The sequence below is a fragment of the Coenobita brevimanus genome, chromosome 78, assembly GCF_032717465.1.
Source record: "Coenobita brevimanus isolate Jiangsu-jjx chromosome 78, ASM3271746v2, whole genome shotgun sequence".
Lineage (NCBI taxonomy): Eukaryota > Metazoa > Arthropoda > Malacostraca > Decapoda > Coenobitidae > Coenobita > Coenobita brevimanus.
The window spans coordinates 41,481,594-41,503,499 of record NC_137031.1 but is presented as its reverse complement, the minus strand read 5'-3'; positions in this window follow the sequence as shown (position 1 = coordinate 41,503,499).

Below are 21,906 nucleotides of genomic sequence, written 5' to 3'. Positions count from 1 at the left end.
GGTCACGAAGGATGCCCAATTCCCCACCACCACTTTCTTTTATTGCCCCATATATTAACCACGCGCCCAATCCCAGAGTTTATCCAGGGGTTATTGCGAAGAGTAATGCGTTCAAGCCCTTATCTAATCTCGTATCTACAGTCCCCTTGGCCATTGCAAATCATCCTCCCTCTTGTCAGTCCCTCCAGCCTGCACTGCCTCCTCGCATCACCACTCTAACCACTGCAAGCCTCACTTATTTTTTATTTTATTAATTTATTTGTTTATTGAAGAGGGAAGGAAGAGAAGGAGGGTTAGGGAAGGAAAACAGGGAAAGGATGGTGAAAAGGTGGAGAATGCTGGAAAACGCTGTCACTTCGTATATTAAAATTAACATCTTCTCGGTTAACTCTAATCTTGCATTCTCTCTCTCTCTCTCTCTCTCTCTCTCTCTCTCTCTGTCTCTGTATATTGTACGCGTAAGATAAGCATATTAGTTTTCGTGGTTAGTCAGATTTCCATTTTGTATTTATTTATAAGTCACCTAATCTCTTCCTTATTTCTTCATGTAATATATATGTAGATCAATAGTATGTATTCTTTTGTACAGTAATGTGTATTCTTTATCTTATATCTTTGTCTTATAGTTATCTTGTACCTGTGTTTTATTCCATTTTCAGTTAAGTATATTGTGTTTTTATGTTTTGTCAGATATTCTCTCTTTTTCTCTCTCTAAGGTAGCGTGTTCAGTCTTTTTTTTTTTTTTTTCCTTCTCGTTGGCTAATTGTGTTGTCTCCCCACAGGTAAGACGGATGGTGCTGTGGCGATGGCTTGTGAGGTGAAGCCAGTGAGGTAAGGTGAGGTGAGGTGGGGTGGAGTGAAGGGTGTTGGGGTGGAGTAAGGTGGAGTGGAGTGATTTATGGTGGGAGAAGGTGGAGTGGACCCCGGTTGTGTGGTGCGAGTGAGGTGAGGTGAGGTGAGGTGAGGTGATGGAAGGTGAGGTAAGGTGAGATAAGATGAGGTGGAGATGAGGTAGGGTGAAGTGAAGGCATTGATGTTGAGATGAGGTGAGGTGAGATGGGTGAGGTGTGTTGAGTTGAGGTGAAGTAAAGGCACTGCTTGAGAGAGTGTGAGGTAGTCAAGTGTGGAAAGGTGCACTGGTGTAAGGTGAAGTAAAAGTAAGCTAAAGAGAGGTAAGGTGAGGTGAGGAGAGTCCAGGAAGAGGTGAAGTGAGCTGATGTGAGGTGAGGTAAATCAAGGTAAGTGTCTTGTTTTTGTTACAGTCCGACCCACTGAGAGAGAGAGAGAGAGAGAGAGAGAGAGAGAGAGAGAGAGAGAGAGAGAGAGTATTATGGCAGTCTTGAGGATAATTTTTGATATTTATGAAGGTAATTTCTAAGATCTGAATGCCGAGTACAGGAAAATGTGGCCCATATTCCCAAAACACTGCTGGTCTGTCGCACCAGCTTGTATATTCTTACCCTGTTTCTGGATCATACCCACTTCAGGCGTTACAATGAGACGAGGAGGAGGGTAATGGGTGTTCAGCTTTTCTTTTCTTTTTTTTCCCATGATCCTACTTACCCCATGTATTATAGCAGAGATGGTGACAGCATAAGAGAGCTAAATGCACCAAAACAATTGATCCGTATTATACAGTTTTAGGGTATGCCTGAACTACGTCATTAAGATGAGAATAGCAAAAATGATGGTATATTTTTCTTTGGACGTGGTGAATATAAAGAAGATAGTAGGGCTTGGAACTTGTATGATCTCAAAAAATAATAATAGTAATATTAATAACATGCGGTATAATTCTTCCATTCGAAAAAAAATCATGGCGCTCTGAAATCAAGACAGTTCATGGAATTTTCTGAGTGCTGATAATAATGGTTCTTCTGATGTGTAGGCTGTGAGTTGTGGTGTTGTCGTGGTTGTGTAAGCTCTTGGTATGTAACTTCTCTTTTCTTTCCGTGGTGAAGATGGTGAAGATAAGAGTGGTTTTGTTTGTCTGTAGATAAAGATGGCTGTGACGATGTGTAGGTTGTGAGGTGTTGTGATGGTTGTGTAAGTGATATGCGATTTATTTATTTAATTATTGGTTTTAGTGGTGATACTGAAGGTAGTAGGCTGGTACAATTATGGTGTGGTTAATGATGGCTGTGTTGAAGTGCAGGTTGTGAAGTGTTATGGTGGTGTCAGCCCCTGGTGTGCCTCAAGGGAGTTGTCTTCTTGGCTAGATCGTCTGTTTTGCATATCAGATACTTTAGTCCTTCCCATCCCATCCCTGTTCCCTTCCCCCATTTCTACATCCCTCCTCCTCCCAATCCACCCCCTTCCCTTCCCTTACCTTCCTCTCTTTTCTTCTCTTCATGTTGATCTCTTTTTCCCTTCTCATGTTTTTCTTCTCTCCTCTTTCCTTTTTCGCTTCGCTTCCTATTTTTCTTCCCTTCCCATCCCTCCTCTTCCCTTCCCACCCTTTCCTTAATCTACGCTCCCACGAGACACCCCTTCCATGAATTAAGAATTTTTGTACCTCCAAATATTGTTTTATCTCCGCCACAACGACTTGTAAGGATCGTTCAAGTGTCCAATCTGTCAATTATAAATGATCTATGAGTTTGTTTACACTCTTGGCTGCTTGCGTTGAGAACCGTAAGGATAAAAGTGCGGTACGTTGTGTGTGTGTGTGTGTGTTTACTGTTGTGATATGATTGTGTGTGTGTGTTTTGTGTGATATGATTGAGTCACCCCCGACCACTCTGACTTCACATTTTCTTTCTTGGTTTTCAGTTTTGTATTTTATTTATCCCTTTTAGATCCAGCGTTTCTTCCTACGTCATTTACTTTTTGGTGTGTGTGTGTGTGTGTGTGTGTGTGTGTGTGTGTGTGTGTGTGTGTGTGTGTGTGTGTCCTTCCTAGCATTCCCTCCCACGTCCCTTCTTTTTTGGGTTAGGTTTTCAATATCTTGTTTTTCTTCTACCTTCCCGATCCATATTGTTCCTTCCCACGTACACCATCCCCTATTCAAGACCTGTTCTATCAGTCCCCCCCCTCTCAACCCCCCATGCCACACCCTACCTAGTCCTAGCCCCACCCAGGTCCAGCCCAGTCCCTGCGTAGTCCTAGCCAAGGCTGATAATAGTCCCGCCCAGCATTGTTCTCAGCTGACCATGTTATCACCACAAAAACACGTAATCAGTCCTCGTAAAGTCTTTCAATTTTGCATATCCCTGATCAGCTCAGGTCGATCCATACTCTCTAATTTTAGACCAGGTCGATCCCATTCCCCTCCACTTTTGAGCCTAGGTTGGTCCACTGCCTCTCTGTCTTTAGTCAAGGTCGATCTAATCCTTCCCTACTTTTAGCTCAGGTCAATCCAGGCTCTCTCCACTTTCAGTTCAGGTCGATTCTGTCCCCCTTCACCTAACCAAATCCTGCCCAGCCAACTTTCAGATCCTTATAATTTTTATTTTTCTGAAGCCAGTGTACTCACTAAGCATGCCCGCCGCACTTCAATTCATCTGAATCCAACCCAGTCCACCCATATCCATCCCAACACCTTCGCCATGAGAGTCCCTTCCTAAGCTGAGTAAAATCGTGTGACAGTAGCAGGAAAACAGGAAAGTAAATGTACAGACTTCATCATACTGAAGAGGGAGCCATTAGCTGAGTAAAGTAGTAGGCGTCGTGGTACTGAAGGAGTTCTTTTTAATGTAACCTATCCGACTCGTATCCATCTTAACCCCCCTTCCCTTGCCCAGTCCACGTCTATTTAATTCAGCCTTTGTCCAGTCCTTTTGCAGTAAATTTATGCAACCTCTTCCACCCTCAAACCTTTCAAGTTGATATCATCCCACTTCCTATCTGTTCAGTCCAGTACATTTCAGATCGGCTGCTTATAGTTCGGTCATTTCCAATCACGCTAACATCCATCCAAGTCCATTCCGGCACAGTCAGTTTCCATTCAGGTTAAATCCAGCCTTAAATCATGCATTCTTCAGTCATCAACACACGTCCATTGATCTCGATTAAGTCAGACACAGGCCACCCTTTGTAAAGAATTCAATGCGACACGTGGAAATGTTGGGTGGGAGAGAGAGACAGGTTAGAGAATTCAAACTCTAAGCCTGTGCCTGTCTCCCACCCAACCTTCCAGTCCACAGTGTCTTAGTTCACACTCCAGTCAACTCGATGAAGTCCAGCCCAGTCCAATTTTTCTTCGTTCATTTCCGAGTGTGTCATTGAAGCAGATGCAAACAGACGCTTGCGTGATGAAGGGGTAACCTTGCTTGACCTTCCCTGTGTTCACCAAGGCGCGCAGGTGGAGGCTTGACCTTGACCATGGCTGAGGTGTGGCCATGGAATGTGTAGGTGACGTCATTGGGGACAGGTGTGTGTGGGAGGGGCAGGTGTGTGTGTGTGTGTGTGTGTGTGTGTGTGTGTGTGTGTGTGTGTGTGTAGAAAAAAGCTGATGTTTCAGAGTAGCTGAGGAACGAATACATTTGCAGAGAAAAAGCTAGACGTGTGTGGGTGAGAGTGGTGGGAGTGGAGGGAGTGGGAGGGGTAGAAGTGTGAGTGAGAGGGGTATAGCAGTAGATGTTTGGAGGGGAGGGGGCAGTGGAGTAGGTGCATAGAGAGGGGGACATGCATAGAGTAAGTTTGGAGGGGTAGGTTTATTGGAAAGGACAGAAGCGTAGGTGTTTGAATAGTGTATAGAGGGATAAATGTGTGAGAGGGGGAGAGGTAGGTATTTGGAGGGGAACAGTAGAGTAGGGAACAGAAAGGTAAGCAGTTGGAAGGAGGGTCAGAGGGGCAGGTGTGTAGGGAAGGATGGAAGGGTTGGTGAGTAAATGATGACTAGAGCTGTAGGTGTGTAGAATGGATAATGTGTGAGAGGGGGAGAGGTAGGTATTTGGAGGGGAACAGTAGGGTAGGGAACAGAAAGGTAAACAGTTGGAAGGAGGGTCAGAGGAGCAGGTGTGTAGGGAAGGATGGAAAGGTTGGTGAGTAAATGATGGTCAGAGCTTTGGGTGTGTGGGATGGATAATGACGCAAGTGTTTGAGAGGAATATAAACGTAGGTCTGGGATAGTAATAGACATAGATGTACGGGAGGGGTATAGGTAAGTGTTTTTGAGGGGTGTAGGTGTGTGGGAGAGGGAGCGGATTATGTGCCTAAGGACAGGAAGAAAGCGTCCAGTATGAAGAACTTTTTGTAAATCGTGCATAAAGTAAAAACCAACAGGCACTGGAACTTGTTTGGGTGGGAGCATTGCGACAGGTGTGTAGGAGGGTGTGACAGGTGAGGGTGAAATGAGTAGACAGGTATGAACCATAACTGGCCAGGTGTATGAGGAAGAGATATGAACCAGTCGAAGGAAGTATAACTTGAAGTTGTGTGTGTGTGTGTGTGTGTGTGTGTGTGTGTGTGTGTGTGTGTGTGGTTGTGCGCCCCCACCTGCTTTTGTTTGTGCCAGCCTGCCTGATTTGCATGTGCCTTTTGTGTACCTGAACAGTGGGTGCTTGAGTTTGTTTTGGCGTGTGCGTGCGTGTGTGTTTGTCTATCTGAGCAGGTCCACGTGTGTGTGTGTGTGTGTGTGTGTGTGTGTGTGTGTGTGTGTGTGTGTGTGTGTTTCTGTACATGTGAGTGTATTATTTATATATGGGCGTGTATGCTTATTGTGCGTTTAAATATACTTTTAAATATACGAAGATGCGTATTTGTTTGTGTGTTTTTCAGTATGTGAATGTGTACGTGTATGTTACGTTCTTGGCTTATGTATGAGTGTGCGTATATACATGGGGTTTGTATGTATGTATGTGTGGGTGGGTGGGTATGTGCGCTAATCATCCATCGTTCCACGTAATTATTTACCAAAATTTATAGGAGCGTTGAGTGGTTCGGTATCTAAATGTGATCTACCTCTCCCCCGCCTAATCACCTCTTGCCCTAACTACCTACCTACCAATCTGTCTCCCTACCTGCACCGCTTAATTAACTCTACAGCCTATCTACCCACCTGTCTACCTAAATCTTACCTACCTGCCTACCTACCTATGCACAAATTAACTGCCTATTTGTTTACCTCCGCCCACCTGCCAGCTACCTGCCTTCCTGCCCTCCTACCTACCTGCCTACCAACTTTTCAACCTACCCACCTGTCGACCTACCAGCCAATCGACTTACCCATCTGTCTACCTACGCGCAACCGAACTACTTACTTGTGTAGCTACGCCTGGCTACCTACCTACCTACCTCCATGCGTACCTACTCCTGCCTACCTATTTGTGTACCTACGCTTGTCTACCTACATACCTACTTCTATACCTACGCCTGCCTACCTACCTACCCAATTATGTACCTAGCCTGCCTACCTACGTACTTACCTGCTGTGTGCCATTGCTTGCCCGCCTACCTACCTACGAACTTGTGTACCTACCTACCTACCTACCTTCCTACCTACCTACCTACCTACCTACCTGCCATACCCAGATTGTTTTACAGCCACACGTCCATAGATCCTCAGAGACAGGACCCCCAATTCCCACCCTTAGGCATTCCGGACTCTGGATCTAAAATCGCATCCCTGAAACTTCTCAAGCCGGTACTCGCATTTTATTGACACTCCGAACTTGACTGCCGGATTGGTGGATGGCCTGATCGTGGTTTCCGGCCGTGATTGTCATTGCTAGGACACGAATTGCTTTTAGGGGTCGTTTGTCCTTTGGTTGGGGGGTATGGAGGAGGTTCAAGGACAGGCACATGACGTCTCTTGAACACCGAGGCTCCTGTCACTCCCTCTCAGCTGAATAAAATCGTCTGGCGTTAAGTGAAATAGAGTACCAGAGTTGTCCCTGCCATGAGAGGCTTTAATGGTACCGGTATTATCACTCATGCTCCTGTGACTCACCCTCAGCTGAGTGAAATCGTCTGACTTAAGCTGGCATGGAATATCAGAATTGTCCTGGTTATGAGATCCGTATTTCCATTTTGCCTCCTGACAATTTTTATTTTAAGAGTATGGATGTTGGGACACGAATTGCTTTATTTTTATTTTTTTTTTTTATTTTTTTTTTTAGAGGGGTGGACAGTTCAAGGACAAGTATGCTGACGCCTTTATTATTTCGTTCTCGCTGGCTTAAGACGGTTTTCTTCTCCTTGGGGTAGACTTTGTTAACTGGAGGAAGTACTGTAGGTAAACCCGTAAATAACCCTTTCACTACGTAGGAACTCTTGTTTAGCTGAATGAAATCATCTGGTAGTAGCATTAATCTGAGGAAAAATGCGTCTTCGGTCAAAATAATAATAATAATAATGATAATGATAATAATAATAATAATAATAATAATAATAACAATAATAACTAACTCCTTCAACCAGAGGACCTAAGTTTTCATATCATTCTTACTTCCTCCAGACCATTTTATCCAACTTGGGAGATGCATTTAGAATTGTGGAAATTTGCTGTAGATTTAAATTGACACCTTCACTATTAGCATTGTCTTCTAGCCTGAATAATATCGTCTAGAAGCACACACACACACACACACACACACACACACACACACACACACACACACACACACACACACACACACACACACACACACACACACACACACACAAGGAGAATACGACGTCACCTGGTTCAGAGGGTTATGGTCGGCCTATGATTGGCGTTAAGCATCCCGTTCTGGGATTACCCGTGACCTGTGATTGGGTGCTTGATGAGGGAGAATGGTTGCTGGAGGATGATTGGGTCTTTGAGGATTAGAGACAGCTTCTGATTGGCTGACTGGGGAGTTAAAAATCAGGCTTCATTCATGTGCTTGTCTTCCAGTTGGTGTCTTTCTGTCGATGGAAATATTTACTTGGGCTTTTGAGATTTATATTGCTATTCAGATTTTCAAGGCTCGTTGATCTGTTCACTACAATGACGTCTTTTCCTTTTTATTCGAATTTTCAGACGATTTTATTCAGTGCAAGATGGAATTCCGTCACTGGAGGGTTTTTATATAGCCTTCAGTAAAGCACCTTCACTACCAAGGCGCAGTTTAAAGTTGAATAATATTTGGTGACAGCGAAAATAAAATGTAAATGACGTTCTCGAGCTAAAGAGATAAAGCTTATTCTGACTGACAGGGTGACTTGCTGAATGGGGTAGAGGGAAAGGGCGAGGCTAGAGGAGAGGGGATGGAGGAGAGGGCAGCGGTAGGGGTTGACAGGGGAGGTAGGAATTGTGGAAGGTGAGAAAGGAGTAGGGGTTGATGAAGTAAGGAGGAGGTAGGAGTTAGGGAATGGGGAAAGGGTAGGGGTTGATGGAGTGAGGAAGGGAAGTTGTATGTGGTAGTTGAGGAGGGCAGGTAGGAGCAGTAAAAATGGATGGAGGGGGTGGGGAATGGGAGAGGGAAAGGCAGGGGTTGGATTGAAAGAGTGAGGTAGAGGAGGGGGAAGGGTTGAAGGGGGTAAGGTGTCATCTCATTTGTCCATCTAATCGGTGTGGGGGTTTAAGTGATCTGTATCGAGTCATTAGCATAAGTCGTGACCTTAGTGGCCACCAGAAGGACACTGAGAGAGAGAGAGAGAGAGAGAGAGAGAGTGATGGGAAGTGTTGACAGGAGACCAGAACAAATACACAACACTAACACACTGTATTTACTCCACTTAGCGGTGAATCCAAGTGTAAATATGTAACTTGAAAAAGAAAAGGAAAAAAAGAAGTGGGAAACTTTCGACACCTTTTAAATGAAGTGTGAGTACAGTGATGATTATTTTGCTTTATATTTATTGTTAGCATTTTTATTTCACTTTGGGGAAACCTCAAGTACTGAAAGGCTTTGGAGGAGAGAGAGAGAGAGAGAGAGAGAGAGAGAGAGAGAGAGAGAGAGACGACAAAACAAAAACAAGGGGAGAGAATCAATTTTATTTTCAACTTATCAGAATACGTCAGGCTTCCCCGCCCACATAATTTTTCTGTGGTGCTTCTTTGGTGAGGGTTTAAGTAAGGAAGCTGGTGGGGCGTGGGTGAGAGGTCGTTTGTGTCAGTCACTGGACGGGGTGGTGGTGTTTAATGGCCGTCTTGAGGCGCTGGGGGAGGAACATGGAATAACTGAGAGAGAGAGAGAGACGATACCTAAGATAGATAGATAGATAGATAGCACACGTATTGACGCACGTCCAATACGGTACACGAATACATATACGCACACACACACACACACACACACACACACACACACACACACACACACACACACACACACACACACACACACACACACACACACACACACACACTCTCTCTCTCTCTCTCTCTCTCTCTCTCTCTCACGAAGGGGTTGCTCTTGAGGCTTCTGTTGTATTACTATTTTTGAAACTTAGATATTCACTGAAGTAATAATAGTGACAGATGGAGGAGGGAAGAGGGAAAGGATGAGAGGGGAAAAGGAGGGAAGGAGGAAGAAAGTGAATATAGAGAGGAAGGTACAGGGAGGGAGAAGGAGAGAGGAAAGAGAAGGAAGGGAGGGAGAAGGGAAGGAGCGTTGTCGGAGGAAAGCAGATGGGTAAGATTGGATGAAGACAAGAAAAGAAAAAGGGAAGGGAATGAAGGAAAAAGTCAGTTGAGTTAAAGCCTGTGATATATATATAGATAGATAGATAGATAGATATAGATAGATAGATGGATATAGATAGATAGATGGATGAAACTAGAAATAGCATAAAAAAAAAGAGGAAGGTACTGAGAGGGGGAAGGGAGGGGTAAAAGGGCGGGGGAAAAAAAGGAAGAAGAAGAGAGGGGAGGAGGAGGAGCGGGATGGGGTGGGGAATAGGGGAGGGGAGGCTAGGGGGAGTGTTGGAGGGTTAGGGGGGAACATAGTCATTTTTGGGCAGGTAATATATGGTCATTTTGCAATATCTTGGATTCAGACCAAGGCCAGATTGATAAATAAAAAGTGCTGTTTCTTGTGTGTGTGTGTGTGTGTGTGTGTGTGTGTGTGTGTGTGTGTGTGTGTGTGTGTGTGTGTTTGAATGCATAATGTATATATAATGTTTATTTAATGTGCGTGTAGGTGTATGCATAAGTACTGAGGGTGTATCTTCGGGATAGAGAGAGCGAGAGAGAGAGAGAGAGAGAGAGAGACTACATAAGGTAAAGCAAGGCGGTGTGGGGGCGGGATGTGACTCGGTTCAGGGTAATATGAATTATTTTGATGTCGACACCCACACCTACACCACTACACACCAACGCCATTCTACACCTACACCGCTACACACCAACACCATTCCACACCTACACCGCTACACACCAACACCATTCTGCACCACTACACACTTACACCCACACCTACATCACTACACACCAACACCATTCTACACCACTACACACATACACCCACACCTACACCACTACACACTTACACCTACACCACTACACACCTACATCCACACCTACACTACTACACACACTTACACCTACACCACTACACACCTACACCCACACCTACACTACTACACATTTTCACCCACACATATACCACTACACACTTACAGACACTCACACCTACATCACTACACACCTACACCACTACACACACCCACACCTACACCACTACACACCTACACCACTACACTCCTAGACCATTGTACACCTACACACCCAAGCCTGAACATATTAGTAATTCTTTTAGTATTATATATATATATATATATATATATATATATATATTTTTTTTTTTTTTTTTTTTCGTACACTGGCCAACAGGGATCGAGAATGTACTAAAATGGTTCTGAAAGGGGTTAGTAATATTGAAATGTAAGTAAACCAGAAATAAACATGAAAATAAACGAAAAAAATAATTATTATAAACTGTTATCGTACTAAAGGGGGTTTGTTGTATAGGAATCTTAGTAAAGCAGTAAAGAAATAATGAATAAATAAAATACATGGATAAATAAGACTCACTAAATAAATAAAATACATAAAAAAGACTTACTAAATAATAAATAAATAAAATACTTAGATAAAATAAGACTCACTAAATAAATAAAATACGTAAATAAGACTTACTAAATAATAAATAAATAAAATACATTGATGAAAAAGACTCAATAAATAAATACATAGATGAATAAGACTCACTAAATCAATGTTAACTGCAATCTGACACACTCATCTTAAATAACCAGTACTATACACATTCTGACATATCCAGCGTATTCATATTAATATTTGTTATCAGGGCAAAGCAGTGCAGTGATCACACACACACACACACACACACACACACACACACACACACACACACACACACACACACACACACACACACACACACACACACACACACACACACCTATCCGTAAGCAAGAACACCAGTAAATGCATAACTTCAAAATATCCATGGAAGCATTTCTAGTTGAGCGTCCCGTTGTTCGGAAAAAATAGAAAAAAAAAAAAAGGAAAATTTCTCTCCATATATGTTTAAAAGCCTTGCCTTTACCTTATAGGGACATGTAATTATGAAACGAATGTCACTGTGCTGCTGAGAGAGAGAGAGAGAGAGAATGGAGTAGATAGAAATAGGCAGATAGATAGATAGATAGAGATGGGGTAGATAGATAGGTAGATGGATAGATAAATAATATATATATATATATATATATATATATATATATATATATATAGAGAGAGAGAGAGAGAGAGAGAGAGGGGGAGGAAGGACCTGTTGCACGGGTGTTGCACAAGACCGGAAGGTGAATTGCATGACCCCCTGGTTGGCACTAAGTGAAGTCTTCGTCACGACCTGAACTCGCTCTCTCTCTCTCTCTCTCTCTCTCTCTCTCAATTTCTTTATAGGCTCTTGCCGTTGCTCTGTTTCGCGCAGCCCTGGTCTGAGAGAGAGAGAGAGAGAGAGAGAGAGAGAGCGGTGTGGATGCGAGAATCAGAATGGGGGTTGAATTTTATTATTTTGTCATATATCTTTACTCCTTTTATGGGTTTATCAGCCTTATGAGACATAATTTCTTCATATACCTTATACTTATTGTTGGTTAGACGTTATTTATTTATTTAATTTATTTATTTATTTATTTATTGGAGTGGCTAGTTGCTGTCAGTTAGCTACTTTAATAAAAACTAATCTGCCTTGTGTCACTCTGGTATACGATTTACAGTTCAGTGTATTGATCGTGTTGCACTCCAATGTATATTAAACAGCTTCCACATACAGTTAATAGCCTTCACGTGCCTGACTACCACCCCAACTAATGCATTCACCCAGGCATATCATTGGAGGCAGTTCAGGATCACACAAGGATAGAAAAAAGAGAAAAAAAAAGAAAGGAAACTAGACCCAGCGCTTAAGGTCGACCTCAGTACCGTATCGGGTGTTCCAGACATGTTCAGTACTAGTACCGGAACTCCCTAATATCGTTTACAATAGATACGTTTACAAAATGTACCGTTTACAGTAGAATGTGCCAAAAGTGCAGTACGTGAACATTTCAGACACCGAATGTGCTGGACAGATGTTGCTCTCGGATGTCGGATGTGCCAAACACTCCCGAATACCGAATTTTACTCCCGGTTTCAAAATGTTACTCCCTAATACCGAATGTTACTCCCGGATACCGAAGTTATTCCGGGATACTGATTGTTACTCCCAAATACCGAATGTTGTTACTCCCAGATATCGAAACTGCCGTCGGCTCTGAAATACCGGGTGTGCAGAAAACTCCCAAGACCTAGGTATGCTTTAACCTCTATACTCGCTGCTCGTCAGTCCTGCGTAAAGAAATCGTTGTTACAAGAGGCAGTTTATCGTTTTTTTTTTTTTTTTTTTTTTATGTAGTGTCATGAATTCGGATACAGAACCGGATGGTCGTGTGGTCGTGCCGGAGGTGGGTGGGTAGTCTTTCCCATGTTATCGATGCCCTTTCACCCGTGTGGTCGTTACGGCGTGGTGTGAGCCAGGGTTGGTCGTTTTTGGTCATGTTGTCCTCGTTTGCATAGTATCTGGTTCTGTTGGTGTGCTTCTTTTAGGCACAGGTGGGGGGACGTACAGTAATTGAATACATTATTGAATGAATAGTATATATATATATATATATATATATATATATATATATATATATATATATATATATATATATATATATATATATATATATATATATATATGTATATACTGTTTCTTTCAATAATGTTTTCCCCAATTACTGTACTGTACTTCCCCCCACTTGTGCCTCTGTCAGACCCTGCCTGATCTTGCCTAACCATACAGCCTGCTTCACAGTTTCTCCATCCTTTGCTACAACCCTTCGTTATTTTTGCGTCCATACACCTGTTTCACCAAATCCTCGCATCATCATGCGTCTTCCCTACCATCACCCTTGTCTCCATCATAGTCCTACCTACCTTTCTGCCTCATCACCCCTGCCTTACTACACTCCCTTCTCACCAACATCCTGCCCCACTACACATCCTTACCTCACCACTCCTCCTACTTCTACCACAACGTGTCTCACCACCACGCCTGCCTCTCCACACCCCTGTTTCACACCCATCCCAGCTTCTGCCACACTTTTGCCTACTCCTGCCTCACCATCAGCCCTGCCTGCCTTCTCGCTCACCACCAACTGCAGCCAGACACTGAACGACCTTAGCATCTTGTGAGTCACCTTGCCTCCCTAAAGTTACCTCCCCACCTCTGGCCTGTTTTCTCCTCTCTATTCCCCCCCCCCCGACTTTCCCTCCCTCCTTCTCACTCTCCAACTCAGTCTCGATCTCATTCTCCCTCCCGCCATCTTTCTTTCCCTTCCTCCAGTTCTTCCTCTCTCTCTCTACGCTGCTCCACCCGTCCATTTCCCTCTCTCTCTCCCCCTCCCTCCTTCATTTCTTCCACCCTCCTCCATCAACCTCTCCCTCCCTCTGGTGTTCCCTTCCCCCCCTTCTCTCTGTCACTCTCCTTCACCTCCTCCTCCTCCTCTCACTTCCTGTTTCTCCTTTCGTAATACCTTCTTTTCTCCTCATTTCCTTCCTCTTTTCTTCTGATCTGTCTCCTTATGTTTACTACTTTCTGCTACATTCCTATTCTTCGCCTTTTTCATCTCTGTTTCTTGGCACTAATTTAGTTTTCTCATCTCCTTTCTCTTCTGCATTCTCTCTTTCTCTCCATCCCGGCTACTCTCTCTCCTTCACTCCCTCCCTCCATCTCCCCCGCTTCCTGTTTCTCCACACTTCCTCTCTCCTTTACTTCCTTGTATTTTCTCTCCCTCACCTCATTTCTTCCATCTTTCCCTCAATTCCTCCACATCCTTAGTCTCTCCCACCCTCCTGTTCACCGCCTTCTTCTCTTCTTTCATTTGTGTGTCTTTAGTTCCGCCTCGTCATCTACTATAATTCATTTTGTTCATTCTCACTCCTCATTCCATCATCTTCTCCTCTCTCTCTCTCTCTCTCTCTCTCTCTCTCTCTCTCTCTCTCTCTCTCTCTCTCTCTCTCTCTCTCTCTCTCACACACACACACACACACACACACACACACACACACACACACACACACACACAAAGAAAAAAACACTCCTTGTGCCAGGTACTCGTGCCTTCTTTCATCTAGTAACATTTCCTTTCATATTTCCCTCTGCCTTCATTTCCTCCTTCACCTTCCCCTCTCTCGTCATTTTCTTTTTAATATGTCCATTGTATTCATTAAACGTCTATATCATTTATGCAGATTTTCTCTTCCTTTATTATCTCTCTTCCCAGTACTTATTTAATCCCTATACTTTTCAGTTTTCATGGATTTCCTTCTCTATTATCTATCTCCTTAGGTCTCGTCCAACACCTGTATTTATTGTTTTTCCTCTTCTCCCCTCCTTTATTATCGCTCTCTCCTTATCACCACTTTCATCCTCATATTTATAAATTTTCTATACATCTTCTCCCTTTGCATTTATTCCCCCCCCCTCCCCTCGTACATCCACGTCCGCTCAACCAAGGAAGTCGTTTCTCCCGTGACCTTACCTGACCTTTTCTCCATATGTAGGCGCTCCTCCGACCTTGACTTTCTTCCTCACCAACTCTTTCTCTCTGCTTCCCGGCGCCTCCTGTTTGCTCTTTTGTTCCGTCTGGTCGCCGTGGATTGTTTATTTTGTCTCCGATGTCTGTTTTCACCTTCTGGTTTTAACGTCAGATTGAAATTAAACCCTTCAGCGCCAGAACTTATTTTCTTTTAGTCAGGGTTATTTTATTAAGATTAAGTATTCTTCCTCCCCCTCCTCGTAGTGAAGATGTTAACGAAGGCTGCATCTAATAATTCTAACTCGAGAAGTGTCACCTGGGCTTTATAAATCGTTGTGGCAATAATGAAACCAAAGAAAGAGGACACCATATCAACCAGATGCCTGATGGACTTGCAGCCCCACCATTGGCATTGCAACCTTGCCCTGTGCCTGACCTCACCTCGCCAGCGACCTCTTACGCCATATGGCCCTGTTTAACCCCTTCACTGCAATGATGTATTAGTTGGTTTTACTCAGGCTACCACCAGACGATTTTTTTTTACAAGGAAGATAGGACCAACATCCCCTACTCCTGTTCGAAATGTCTGCTAAGCTGTACTCTAACTTGTAGATGTTATTGAAATCCGTTTAGTACTCTTCCCATTCGAAACGTGTTGTCAATAAAATCGTGTGGAGGTAGCAAGAATGAATTTAGAAAAACGTTCATCGCAGTATAAACGGGTTAACTCCACTCCCATATTAACAGACGTCACTCCCAGGCTGAAGGAAATCGTCTGTCGGGAACAAGAATTTAGTACGATGAAGAGTGTCTGTACTGTAGGAGGTGGTGGAGGTTGTTTATTTATTTATTTATTTTAATTTCCGCCACCAGAAGTTTTATTTTGCAGGAAAGATAAAGAAGGAAGAAAGAAGAAAATTTCCATGTCCCTTGTTCCTCCTGCAGACTCAGATCTTAAAGTTAGGAAAAGCAGTTGATCGTGAGTTTGTGTGTGTGAATCCGGAGGTGTGTGTGTGTGTGTGTGTGTGTGAGAGAGAGAGAGAGAGAGAGAGATAGGTTGGTCGGTTTAGTATGCGGGAGAGGCGGTCGGTGGTGGCAGCTGTGGTTAGTTTGGTAATTGTTGTTGTTGCTATAGGAAGGCCACAAGTATAGGGGGGGAAGAGGGGGACACGTAGGGGGTTAGGGGCGTGGGAGGGGGTCGTAAGGGGAGGCGGAGGGGTTGAGAAGGGTGGATAGAGGTTTGCGAGGGGGTTATTGGTAGGGGTGAAAGGGGGAGACGTTGGAGGGGGTAGGGGTCTTGAGGAGGGGGATGTTTATGAGGGGATGGGGTTATGGGAGGGGGTTCGTTTGTAAGGGGTGGGGGTGAGGGTAGGTTGTCAGAGGTGTTGGGAGAGAGTTAGTTTTGGGAGTGAGGGTTACGTTAAGTTAAATAGTTTGGCAAGATTAATTTACGTTAGATCACGTTGTTAGATTAGGTTAGGGTACGCTGATTAGATATTGATTGCGTTTGGGAGGCCAGGTGGGGAATCAGACTTGTAAGGACTTGGATTAGGGATTGGTATATAAGGGATGAAGGAAAGGGTGGAAGGGATAGAGTGGGAAGGGTAGGAGCAGAGGATGGGGCAGGTGTAGGGACTGGAATATAAGGGATGAGGGTAAGGGTGGAAGGGTTAGGGTGGGAAGGGTTGGGACTGGGATATAAGGGGTGAGAGTAAGGGTGGAAGGTATAGAATGGGAAGGGTAGGAGGAGCAGGGGTTGGGGGGTTGTAGGGGGTTGGATTATCCGCTTTTATATTTCACACCAGCTATCTCCAAACTATTTTTTTTCTTTTTGAGAGAAAGAGAGAGAGAGAGAGAGAGAGAGAGAGAGAGAGAGAATTAATACACCCCTCCACTAGCTACAGGCCCCCACTAGGCGAAATTTAGTCTTCTAGTGGTAGGCAGATAAATAATGCGTAATCATGCTGAAGGGGTTAAAGGTGGGGAGTTGAGAGAGAGGACTGGGAGTTCGTAAAGAGTCAGGGTGGGGATGGGGGTTAGTTATGTGGGGTTAGGGGTTAGGGTGTAGGGTGGGGGGTTACTTATGTGGGGGTGGGACTTAGGGTGTAGGGTGTGGGGTTAGTTTGTGGGGGGTGGGAGTTAGGGTTCAGTGTGGGGGGTTAGTTGGGAGTTAGGGTGCAGGGTGGGGGTTAGGTATGTGGGGAAGAGAGTTAGGGTGCAGGGTGGGGGGTTAGTTATGTGGGGGTGGGAGTTGGGGTGCAGGGTGGAGGTTAGCTATGTTTGGTGAGGGTGGGTTCGATTAAAGGCATGATTGAGTGTAGTGATGTCTGGATTAGGATATGGCACACACACACACACACACACACACACACACACACACACACACACACACACACACACACACACACACACACACACACACCTTAACACACACACACACACACACACACACACACCTTAAACCCTTCACTAACGCCTCCTGCTGAGCGTGTGGGCAGAGGATGGAATTGAAGGGAGGAGTTGTTGTTGATGAGTAGGGAGAAAAATGCCTGAAGGTCGCTGATGGAGGCCGCCCTTGCAGTTCACTCCCTCGGAAAAACAGGTCGACGATCAGATGGTGTGTCATGGGAGGGGGAGGGGTTGTCACTGAGCAGGGACAGAAGAATGCCTGGAGATTGTTAGTAGAGGTACCGAGGAAGTAAGCGAAGACCCCATCCAATTAGAAAAATCTCTTAAGCTGAAGGAAACCGTCTAGAGGTAACGAAGAAAATAAAAATGCTTCATAGGAAGGAAAAGGTTACGGGACTTCATTGTTTTTTGGCGACTGTACGTTTTTGAACCCCCCATGGTAAAAAAAAAAAGTGGAAAAACTAGAATTTATTTCAGTTAATGCCAGACGATTATCCTCAGGTAAGAGAGTAAGAGCCTGAGTGTATTATCACTGTCATCATTAGCCCCTTCATGGTCGGAGCAATTCTTTTCTTCTTTATCACTTAACGTCAGACGATTTCATTCACCTGGGAGTCATAGGAGGCTGAGAGATATAACCCTCTGATAGTCCTAGGAGGCTAAGAGATCTAACCCTGTAATAGTGCTAGGAGCCTAAGAGATATAACCTGAGAGATAAAACCCCCAGTAATACCAAATGAACCCAAACCTTTATCCCGACTCGATAATGATCTTGGAACCCTTAACACCGACTGTGCATTATTTTTACCTCGTGTGTTTTTGTGCTGCAGAAGTTCGGTGTTCACTTTAGATGCTAATGTGTGTGTGTGTGTGTGTGTGTGTGTGTGTGTGTGTGTGTGTGTGTGTGTGAGAGAGAGAGAGAGAGAGAGAGAGAGAGAGAGAGAGAGAGAGAGTAGGGAGGACTATTTATTTAAGTTCTGTGTGTTGACTGTGAGAGAGATGACGCAACGTGTGTATGTTTGAAAGAGGAGAAAGGGTGGTTGTGTGTGTGTGTGTGTGTGTGTGTGTGTGTGTGTGTGTGTGTGTGTGTGTGTGTGTTTGCATGCTTGTTTTTTCCTTGCCTCCTCACCTCACATTGCACGCGTGTGAGAAAACTGCGAAGCAAATCGGACTCCGCACGCGATCATCACCTCCACCGAAAGATTACCAGAAAATTCCACCTTTAAAATTATAATTTGGCAATTTAGTGGCATTTACGATTATCAACGCGCGCGGCAAGAATGGCGATAGGCACTGAACCCTGCTTGATTCGTGTGTGTGTGTGTGTGTGTGTGTGTGTGTGTGTGTGCCGGTAAGCAGGATGAGTAGGGGTTGGGGGTGGTGGGATGGGTGTACCTTTCTTGCCTGCTTCGTTGCACGGATGAATATTTACCAACCCAAGGCGGTACCGTCCATCTCTCGCAAAACGGACTGTACCGGGGTTTCTTTCCTGGTTGTACCTCACGCTTCTTTGCATAATTGGACTCGAGAAGGGACTGGCTGGGTTTGAAGGGGTCCGGGTACCAAAATGGCCACGGGGACGAGTTAGTTTTGGTCTTGCGTATTTTTGCCTCGTGGAATTTTACGGCTCCTTCTCCTCCGACTTGCGAATTGTTTTTGTTGATGGATTCTCGGGGTGTTGTATCGAGTGGCCCGCTGGTTGCGTAACGCGTCGACCCCAGCGGAGACGCCAAGGGTATGGTGGTGGTGCTGGTGGTTTTGGAGAGAGAGAGAGAGAGAGAGAGAGAGAGAGAGAGGGAGGAGTAAACGTAGATAATAGCCCTCCATGGCAAAGATATGAGAGTTACGAGTAGAAGAACGACATCGGAGTGAATTAAAAATATGCGTCCTTTTGAAATTTTTTAATTGAATGAAAATAGATAGAATAAGTAACAAAAAGGACGAGAACTGTTCTTAAAAATCGTTCACGTACATCACTGCCCAGGATTACTAGCTGCTCTGATTGTAAGATATCCCGCGTAGCACCATTCCTACCCATCCCGACCTGATGGGATTGGCTAAGCAAGGAATTATGAGGAGGTGTATTGACTAAGCAAGAAATTATGAGGAGGTGTATTGGCTAAGCAAGGAAATTATGTGGTGGTGGGGGTCTCCCTTCATGTATGTTTAGTATCCACGAATCATCATTAACTTCTGTGCCTAGCAGCAGTGGCTGGAAAGATAGACTGGTGGTTTGGGAATTATCTGTGGCTCTCCTCGATGGCAGCGGACCTCCTGCGTAAACTTCTGAAGTCTGATTTGTGTGCAGGAATGCTTCTTTATACCTTTGTCTACACTCGCATGGCTGCCAAACACCTCACAGCCAAATTGAAGTGAATTTTTTCAATGGAAAATAAGAAAATGATTCCTGATAATAATTCACTGTTATGGAGACTTGTTTATTGTTTTGGAGTTGGTCAACTTCTTTAGTGAATACGACCCTTACTGGTCATAAGTGGTTGGCTGCAGTGCAGGTTTAGACTTTATTTTTATTGTTCATTTTATTTTATTATTTTTTTTTACCGACGTTGTATGAAAAATATGTTACTTGAATGATGATTGGGTGGAATTGTACATGACATTTGTGTCTCCGGGTAATAGTGATCGGTGTTGGATAGGTTTTGTAGTTATTGTTGTGGTCATAACTTGTGTTACATCATGTGACCATAAGTAGTAAATAGATATGGATGTTTGTGCCAGTAGCTGTTGTTGTTGTGGTGATGGTTGTGGCCCCGTCAGTGGCAGGTGTGGTAGTTGTGGTGGCGACGGCGACGGCAGAGGGGGAAGGGTTGAAGAACCAGACTTGTTATCAGTGAGGCGGGACGAGGATTAGGGCCAGAGGGACGCCGACTACGACACTTTTGTTGCCTGGGCAGCCATTGTAGCCTGACGGCTGGGGGAGGAGACGCTGTGTTGGCGATGCTCAGAGATTTTGATGCAACCTGAGGCATGTCCATGATACTTTTGAGTTTTTATTACAACCAAAGGCAGTAGCTGAAGAACCTGAAACCCCATTCTGCATAGTCTCTCAATACAGCTTGATGACCGTATTGATACATGAAGATTTTAATGCAACCTGAAGTACCAATCTAGATGCGCTTGAAATTTTGATAGAACTTGAGGTTCATGTTGTTATACGGAACTTTTAGTGCAACCCGAGAGACCAGTCTTAATGCTTGTCGGTTTTAATGCAGCCTGAGGCACCAGGTTTATCAGAGTAGCTGCTAAAACTCCTTTAATGAATAATGAATGACTGTGCCTGTCGGTACGGGGACAAGAAAATGTGCTGGGGTCCTTAACCCTTTGACTGCTAGGCTTCCTCGCGCCTGAACGAAATTATTTGACGTTAATTCCTAGGTGTGCCAGTAGCAAAGAAATTTATTACTCGAGATAGTTTTTAAAAGACCTTGACTAAAAAAAAAAAAAAATCAGGGAAACAAAACCTTTTTAATAGAAATAATATACCCAAGTGCACCAGCAGCGAAAGAGATAAGGCATGCTTTGTACTGTTGGTGTTAGCGTCCAGAGTCTTCCAGGGCGTGTCACGTGGCCGCAGGTCCTTAGCTCATTAATATTCTGTGCGGGCATGATCAGCCTCGGAGCGTCCAGCGCTTACGTGAGTTGTAACACGTACTGACACCCTCCCGCCCGCCCCCACACCTGCCCTCCACACCTGTAACCACTCTAGGACGTATTCTAGGCCACACAGTACCTCTTCTGCAGCGATTTATTTTGCATATTAAACCTCAACGTTGTTTTGTTGGCAATTTTTTAACAAAGTACAAGTGGATATTTCGGTGCATTGTACAGAAGAAATCGCTAAGAAAGTGGCGTTACGAAATCTCTGAAAACACTTTGAATACGGCCCCTGTCCCACGCTCCAACACACCTGCTAGTGTCGTATACCCTCCAGTAAACTAGTATGCATGCCAGGAACCCCAAACTCGCCGTCAGGACATTTATCGCGCAAAGCCTCGCAAACCTGCAACATCATTTTCAACGTGTCATCGGGCGTCGAGGGTCTTGGTGCTGTGTAAAGTATCGCCTCCACCCGCTGTCATCCCTTACACTCCTGATGGAAGACCTGCCACCCCTTCAACAATCGCCTGCCTAAACACCTTACCCTGCCCCTTGCCACAAAGACAGCCACATGCCATTCGTCTGACCCCTCTTCCCCTCTCCCTCCACATCATTCCTGACCCTCCTTATCCTTCCACCCCCCTCCCCCCGCTTCTCTTCCCTCCAGCCCTCCACATCACTCCACGCTCTTTACTTTTCCCTTCCTGCCTTTCCACCCTTCCCTCCATCCCCTACACTTTTCCTCCATCCTCTTCACTGTTCTTCAACTCCTCTACTTTTCCCTTCAGCTTTTCACATCCTCCCAGACCCTCCACATCCCCCCATTCCCTCCACACTTCCCTCCAGCCTTCCACTGTTTCCTCCATCCCCTCCACT